Below are 9234 nucleotides of genomic sequence, written 5' to 3' on the forward strand. Positions count from 1 at the left end.
TTATGCGGGTAATTGATTAATTACCGGGTAACTGGACATTACCCAGTTAATCAATAAGTGGATAGGAATTACACGTGGCAAGAAGCCACAATTCAAGAAATGACTAAGGGTCTTATTGCTTAGGTGGGTACCTAAGGACACTTGGAATTATATAGGAAAAGACTTAATTTCCAAGTCTTATCCATTTCATTCTTGGACAACGAGAAGAAACGTTTCTCATTTCATTCTTGGACAAAAGACAAGAAATATTTCTGACCAAACAACTAAAACAAATTCTTGGTTAATTCATTCCAAGTTCAGATGCTTCATTAAGCAAAATCATTTCATTAGGACAATCTTTTTGATGAGAAGTTTGTTAATACCAAAAATACTTTGCTTCCTTCTTGTACTTATGGCCGATCCAGGGCAAGGTTTTGGGATGACTTCATTAACAAAAAGTTTCATTTGGAGGAGATTGGATAATTCAAACAAGACTTCATACTGTATTAAAAACGTAGGTTCTTGGTTTAGCAGAGGAGTTCGTACAAAATTATACTATATAACCGCAACGGAATTTTGCGGTTCTAAATGAGTACAGTGCAATCTTTTTGAAGAATATTATACGGAGTTTTCCCTACTCCAGGTATGTTAAGGCTAAGCTCTTCCTTCATTTTAGCATGATCTTGTCATTATACAAGTTTGATAACGAGTCATAAAGAAAAATTCATAACCCGAAATTTACGTATATTTTGCTAGTCTCGCAAATTGCGTATATTTTCCTAGTTTTGTAAGTTATAATATTCTCCTTACCGGGACTTCATATTCAATTGAGTATTTTCTTCTTCCAGTTAAGAGAGCAAAGAATTTACATATATACAGTATTAAAAGTATTTTCATTACCATCGAGCTATAATCGATGGGCAGGCCCCTATTGGGTAACCTCTGATCATATGATAAGTTATATACTGAGCCTACTGTGGCCGAGCGCTTATGAGCAAGCCTAGTTGGTCAAGATACAGAGCCTAGTATGACCGAGCGCCTACGAGCGAGCCTACTACGTCAGAACAGTTATATATATACAGAGCCTACTATGGTTGAGCGCTTATGAGCGAGCCCAGTTGGTCGAGATACAGAGCCTAGTATGGCCAAACGCATATGAGCAAGCCTACTACGGCAGAATATTTATATATATATATATATATATGTATGTATGTATATATACCGAGCCTTATAGGGCCGGACAACTATTTTACTTACTATATTGAGAGAATTGAGTCAGTATCAGCAGGTAAGTATATCTTCAGATTATCTTTGACTTCCAACTACTTGCAGTTATTATATTATCAGTTCAGTTTCAGCTTTCAGTATATTGCCTTACATACTCAGTACATTATTTTGTATTGACATCCCTTTTGCCTGGGGACGCTGCGTTTCATGCCCACAGGTCCCAATGGATAGGTCGAGAGCCCTCCAAGTAGGCTATCAGCTCAGCAAAAGTTGTTGGTGCGCCCCATTTGCTTCGGAGTTGCTTGTTTGGTTAGTATGATTTAGATGTATATTTTTTGGTATGGCGGGATTCTGTCCCGACCTTTATGACATTTATGTACTCTTAAAGGTTTGTAGACATATGTCGTGTACGTGAAAGGTTGTACGGCCTTGTCGGCCTATGTTTTGAATTTATAAATGATCATGTTGGCCTATTAGGCCCGTAGGTCACGTGTATATGATGATGTAATAAGAAAGATACGTTACATTGGTAGTCGGTTGAGGAAGGTATCGAGTGCCTATCACGACCCATCGGTTTTGGTCGTGACAGTAATACTCTCTTCGGGAGCGGGGATTTGTACAATGACCTTGGCCCCCCAGTTACAGTCTCTCTTTACAGCCTCGAGATTTCCCGCTGTTGTCGAGCAGATGTATCTCGACACGTGTTCACATCGGCCAGGGACCGATGGAGGGTTCTCGAATTGCAAGTCAGATTTTAAGACACAAGGTCCAAGAACATACTCGTGATGGAGCGATTCCACCGACAATTTGTCACCGGCCAGCCTGGAAGCAGAGGAAAAAGCTTTCTCCTTTTGTGGGACGGTGTTAGAGGTTTTCGCCATTAATTCAGGCAGAAAGAAGCGGAAAGAGGTGAAATTTGGTAATTTTTGGTACTAACAAAGTTGACTCAACAAGTGGTGAAAGAGAAAAGATGGAGAGAGTAAGAGACTTAGAAAACTTGGTGGAGGTGAAAGTACGCCGTTTTTCCTCACGGAGTCTGGGTTTCGACATTTCTTTGGGAACAACTCGTTTCCTTTTGGGAATTGGGTATATGAAGAGTCGCCACCTAATGGATTAAGGTGCGTTAGGGCACCTAGAGCAATTAACTCATGTAACCAGTTTGCATAACCAGAGATTAGGGTAAGGGCTCGAAATAATCTTGAGGGGAAGGTGTTAGGAACCCCTCGCAGTCCACAATGGTGGGTCCTAGCCGAACTCAGTTATGTGAATTAGTCATTTAATAGGTAAGTAGTCTAAGCACACATTTGCAAATAAAGGAAGTTTAGGCAGTCTAAGCCCGCATATGTAAATAAAGGAAGTGTAGACAGTCTAAGCACACATACGTAAATTTAAGAAGTTTAGATAGTCTAAGCATACATATGTAAATTTAAGAAGGGAAGTCCTAAGTTGGTTAGCCTATAGGATCACATCTGTACAATACCCGGTAAGCCTTCCTCAACTAGAGGGGTTACAAGACCATTAATTACCTAAGGATTGCCTAGGCATGGGCTGTGTAGGATCATAATTCTGAGAACTAATTGAAACAACTTGAAGTTATCCAATCCTATATGCATGCTGATCTAGGCGATTAATATTACAAAAAAGGTTGATTTCATGCATATTTATGCTAGAACATGATATCTATGTGTTGGGGCCATCTTTAAACCTATTTATAGACAGTTATTCATTTAAGTGACGTAGATACAGTTTAGAGCAAATGCAAACAAAGTTCTAAGGAAGGATTTCTAATGCACAAAGAGAGATGGCCATTTATTAAGCATGATTATAGCAGTAGTTTAATGATAGAGTTTCTAGGTGATTATGAATTTAGGTAGAATCAGAAATAAAATGATGACTATAACATGTTTCCTAATATGCAAAGCAGTAAACATGATTATCCTAAGGCAGGATATCTAATGCACAGGTTTATGGCATGGTTTTTAATACAAATAGGCATAGCAAACCTAGAGGCATGATATCTATTGCAGAATGTAAACATAGTATAAACCTAAAGCATGATTTCTATTGCGAATCAACATATATAAGCCTAAAAGCACGATTTCTACCCGATTTCCCCACAAAAAATCATATATGAACCCTCATCTATTTACTAATTACCCCAATATCTATTTACAAAGAATATTATTACAGACTAGGATCAAATGAAGTATATAAGTAAATGAAACTATACTATAGGGAACCTAAATCAGGCCCAAAGTAAACCTAGGGATGCTAGGCCTTCAATATAGTCTCAGAAGCCAAAGATCTCATAGCCAATAATGTGTCTTGATATGTCAGAGTTTCCTAAGGACCTCAAGAATCCCGGGCATTGCTCACACCAAGACCTTTCTCAAATAGGGATTGGTTATGTGCAGTGTGGAAGGTCCAGCCCTGGTGTGCCAGAGTTCAGAGGGATCTCAAGGATTCCTAAGCAGTACACACACAAGAGGGGCAGAACCTAAGAGTCTAAGAGTAAAGTGAGAGCGCTTGACATAGTTTTGAAAGATTTAGTAAAACAGTGTAGAGAAAAGATTCAGAAATAGAAAACAATTTTTAAAAGATGCTAGGAATGACCAATTTTGAGAAGAATACTAAGAGTAGGAGCAACAGTTTTGAAATCATTTTTTGGGAAAGCATACTCAGCAAACAACCTAATTAATCATAGAATACCCAGATTCACAGACACTTAACAAGCAGACTTACAAATAGGGGGTGAAAGGGTTTGGGAACATATAGGGTTGAAACCGCATAAACAGGGAAATATTTGATATGACAAATGCACAAAAAAACTCAGAGTCTACTGAGCAAGTCAGTCATGGTAATAGGTAGTTGAAACATAGAGTAAGGATGTAGCAAAATCATGTTGAAGACAAGGGTGTATTGAACAGAACTGGGCATACAATTAGGGCTAATCAAATGCATTAGGAGACTAAGTAACTAACATGATCACACTAGTTAAAGGGGTGGTAAGCAGGGACTAGGTAAACATGCTGGACAAGTATCAAATAACCAAGTGAAGTTTAAACATGTTGATTACACATTGAGCAAGAGAAGACATAATTTAGACATGCTGAATAAAGCAGTAAACAGGGAAACAAATTGAACAACATAGCCAATTGAACTAGTGCAGGAAAGGAATCCATGGAGTTTGAGTTTCAAAATTTAATTAAAGACATACCAGTTAAAGAAGAAAGTACAGAATGTAAAGAAGGTGTAGTTCTAATATCTAGCCTTGGCTTTCAGCCGACTAGACCAATAGTTATCACAAGTAACAGAGAAAGAAGAGAGAGTTTGAGTGTGAGTGTGTGTATTCTGAACTTAGTGTTCATCCTCTTTTGAGAGGTAAAATAAGAGTGCTTATATAGTAGTTCAGGAGTAGTACAAATAAGGTAAAAGAATCAGAAATTAGTCAATTAAGGACAATCATACGGTCGTGGAATCAATTAACATAAGGGAGTGTAGAATAGACCCTCTAATTAGGAGTAATTGATTAACGGTAACAACCGGGGTTTAATTAAGGCAAATGAGACCAAACCATACCAAAAAAAGAATCAGTAAGAATCCCAAAGTTATATGGGCAAGTAATTAAGGCAGAGTTTACCAATTAAGGTTACAAACAAGGAAACAAATAAAGTCTATGTACACGAATCTTTAACAGAACAAAGCAATCAGCAAGCCTTTTCAAAAGAATACTGATTTTCAGAAAGAATTACTCGACTTCCATAAATAGAAATCAGACTAAGTAAAACCTCATAGAAACATAGAACTTAGTCGGAAAAAGCAGGTTCAAATCCTTAACAGAGATTAATTAGGGCAGAATCAAAAGTACTGGATTTAACAAGTAAAAAAAATGATTAAGTAAAAAAATATAAAGTAAATTAATACGATTGGTAACACGGAAAGACCCAAAATCGAAGCAAAGATTGGAAAAACCAGTATATCACATAGAATCAACTAGGATTTGAACACTCATGCAAAAAAAATCAGTCGAGGTGAAGAAGAAATGATTTACTAAACATTAATAACTTAGAAAAATCTTTGAAAAACAGTTTTGGATGAACCCTAGTTTGAGAAGAGTGATTAAAAAGCGAGATAATCAATTAAAGTAAGGGTTTTTTGGAGAAAACATTTGATAATACCCAAATCATCTTAGATCTATGAAGATCTGGGAAGAGTCGACCACAATGAACTAGGTTTTCGAAAAAATAGCAGAGATGGGAGAATAGGTCAAGGACTCATAGATTCATAACAAAATAAAGAGAAGTTCTTACTCACAGTCGAACAATGGCCTGAGACAGGCTAATAATCAAAGTTTTAAATCGGAACCATCTAGGTTCTTTGAGATCTTCTCGAGGATCCAAAGAATAAAAGAGCCATGGTGTGTAGAAGGCCAAGACTGGCCGGAGAGGCCATGGAAGCTTCATAAGAAGAAGGTTTACGCCGGTGACGGCGTGTTAGAACTAGGGTTAGGTCGAGAGAGTTTTAAGAGAAGAGGGAAATGACAACGGCGTATAAGGAAGAGAATGAGAGGGTTTGGGGGGGGGGGGTTCATTTAGGTTTAATTATGGAAGGAGAGTTGTGGACCGTTGATCAAAACGACCAACGGTCAGGATTAGATGAGAGTATTGGGTCGGGCAGATATGTATTGGGCTTAAGGGTATTGGGCCAATTTTAGAGGGTTATTTGGGCTGGTTTGATGGGTTAAATTTGAAAATAAGGGGATATTTATTAAATACCTAAGTAATTAAATAAAAAATTTATTTATAAAATTATTAATAAATTATAAAAACAATGTTCATGTTCATGCATAGAAATGTTTCAAAATAATTATCCAATATTTTAAAAATATAATGGACCAATTTCTGGTGAAATAATGCAGTAAGGTATGCATGGGCTATAATTGCAAAGTTGTTGCAATTGTAACCAAAAAGTGTAAATCTGGCCATTGTTTAAATAATTTGAACTTAATATGACTATGAATAACAATATTATGTCATGAAATGCTATAAAGTCATTTGGGATGTAATTTTATAATTATTTATGTAAATAAAATACTAGGATAGGTTAATTTTTAAAAATATAAAAATTATGAAAAAATATCAAGTGATGTTAATGCATAGTTTTGAAGGTATATATGCACTTAAAAAGTATTATAGGGAAAAATTGGGTATCAACAGAGGTGAAAGTAAAATTTTGATTCAATCAAAGAGCCTGTATTTATAGATTCACGGCGATGGTTTGGTGGTGCTAGTGGCCGACAGTCCACTGACAAGCATTAATGGTTTGGAAAACTATTCCGACGGGACATTTCGGTCACCTCAATCGCTTATGTCACGGGGATGACATCACTATCGGGGTCTCCAGAAAAACAAGGCTCAAGTATACATTAGAAATCGGGGCTACCCGATTTCATTCTTTGGTCGAGATAGGAATGTCGCATCAAAGAGCTAGGACGTCAAGTCCGGACCGAGGTCGATCAATTGCGGCCAGAAAGAGACAGGCTTCGGTGACATCAACATAGCTTGATAACGGAAAATGCGAGATATCCGCGATTGGCCGAGGGTCGTGGCGTGAATCTCGGAACGGATCAATCTACGACGGTTACTCAGATGTTAATAAGATTTCCTACCATAAGTAGAAGTGTACTTTATTTTAGGACTCCTCTATTATATAATGAGAGATCCTATTCATTTGTAATGATCATTATTCACTGATAAGAATATATACACCCATTACTTTCCTGCTATTTCACTTACTGTTCATCAGAGTTACTTTATCATTTACTATTCTTACTAGCCCACCTCGAGATTATCCCAAGTAGAGGTCGAGACCTGGCTAGCGTACTGGTTTGATTTATTTTAGTCTCTAATTTATTCATTTATTTTCTTGATTATCAATTGGTATTGAACGAAATCACATATCCTTAAACCCACAACATAGGTTTAATTGTTATCCGAATTTGAGGGTAAACATGTAGACAAGTAGTGTATACAAGCAATTAATTGTCTACCACAATTACCACCAAAAAAAAAAATTGTTCATCTGCCACTCATGTTTTGAAAGGGTAAAAATTATGGAGTAAAATAGTATGCTCCCTGAATACCAATAAATAGTTTAAGGAGATTTTCTAAGTGTGGTTGAACAATAACAACAGATGAATTACGCATTGGGTAGTTTGAATTTTGACTGCAATCTCCCGTGATCGGATGAATCAAAGTTCCAGGTCGTGTTTTAATATACTTTTTCCTGTCTCAATTTATATATATGTTATACTTTACTTTTAGCATGTCCAAATAGAATATCATACTTCTTTATTCAAAGACAGTTTAAATATAAATTTCTAACTTTATCCTTAATAAGATAATTTGTTTATGGCTTATTTTAAACCACAAGGTTCAAAGGTCTTCCTTCTTTTCTTAAATCGGTCCGAGTCAAACACCTTCACGTAAATTTGGACGGAAGGAATAATATATAGAGTCTGTCTAATGAGATGGTGGGATTGTTTAAATTTAAAAATATAAAAAAGAAAATAAAAAGGAAAAAGAGTTGATTAGTTGAAAGGGAAGTTTTCACAAGTACACCAATGGGACGAAAAATTGCAAACCGAAAATATGAAAATAACAAAAATGTACCATATATTGGACATTACTAGGAGTAAATCGATAGAAGGTTATAAAGCATAACTGGGACAGTCAAAATGTCAAATACACCGCCAGTATAATAACTGCAAGCAAATTCATGGGAACTCCTAGGCATGAAATACAGGAATTATATCTAATTGTCTTGCTTGGTTGATGTACAGGAATTATAAATACATTCTTGTTGATTCTAACTCCATAGATATATAGGCATTAGGTTAGTTTTAATAGGCAAGTAAGATCTCGACAGACTTTTATGAGCAATATTAACACTGTCAACCAATAAACTAGATAAATTAGTTAGTCAATTCAATTAAAGAATACAATAGGAATGTTAGATAGCCCATGACCCTAGATCGTTTTCATTACATTGATATCATAAAAATTTGCTTTTCCCTTGTTAAGAGTTCACCATTTATTTTTCTTTATTTTGATTAGTTTAGAATCGAATATTTCTAGGTTTAATTCTTGTTTAGATAATTAGGATAGTCTAATTTAGTTAATAGTTAATCACAAGTCCTCGTGGATTCGATATTCGACTTTTTGTCACTTTATTACTTGACGACCGCGTATAATTGCGTGTTCGTTTGGCCGCAACAAGTTTTTGGCGTCGTTGCCGGGGACTTAGCTATTTTTCTAGATTAGACATTTAATTTTTTTTTATGTATTTCATATTTTTTTTGTTTTAGTTTAGTTAGTATTTTTTATTTATTTTAGCAAGGCATCTTGGAATGAAAATTATTCAAATGATGGTTATTCTTATTCCAATGATTCCTATCCATATTGTGGAGGACCCCACTGGTCGAAAATTTGTCAGAATATTTTCGGGAGCGAGTTGTGCGCACAATCTCAATCCTTTGAGTGGAATATTTGTAATATGTGTGGTGATCAAGATGGCCATTGGGATGGTTGTCCTTAGGGCTGGGCATATATCGGGTAAAACCGATAACCCGAACCGTTAATTGTTTATTGGATCATTGGTATCAGGTTATTGGGTTAACGGTTCGATAACCTTTTAGAATGTTTTCACTATTGGGTTATCGGTTCGGGCCTCGGGATGTCAATTTTGTTAATGGGTTAACCAATAACCCAATAAGAATTAAAAAAAAAATATGACTTTACCCTTAAGTATATACATATACTAGGGCTTCCGTTCATTTTCTCCTATTCTTTCTCAGCCGCACTCTTCAGCTGCTTCATCTTCATTCTTCATAGACCTTACTAGTTACTCCTACCGTAAGTCTTTAGTCTTATACATTAGGCTTTTAATTTCTATAACAAAATTCATCTTCATATTTGTATTTTTGACTGTTAATATTTTTTTTTTTGTTTGTTTTTGTTTCTTAATTTT

General features: G+C 35.9%; 1 long non-coding RNA gene across 1 annotated transcript; it reads left to right on the top strand.

Moving 5' to 3' along the window:
• Positions 1–206: 206 nt before the first annotated feature.
• LOC142172385 (uncharacterized) lies at positions 207–1680 on the top strand. The gene is made up of 2 exons (XR_012701726.1): positions 207–622; positions 1424–1680. It is a non-coding gene; the product is annotated as an uncharacterized LOC142172385 (long non-coding RNA).
• Positions 1681–9234: the final 7554 nt, after the last annotated feature.

The sequence above is a fragment of the Nicotiana tabacum genome, chromosome 18, assembly GCF_000715075.1.
Source record: "Nicotiana tabacum cultivar K326 chromosome 18, ASM71507v2, whole genome shotgun sequence".
In the NCBI taxonomy this organism is placed as follows: domain Eukaryota; kingdom Viridiplantae; phylum Streptophyta; class Magnoliopsida; order Solanales; family Solanaceae; genus Nicotiana; species Nicotiana tabacum.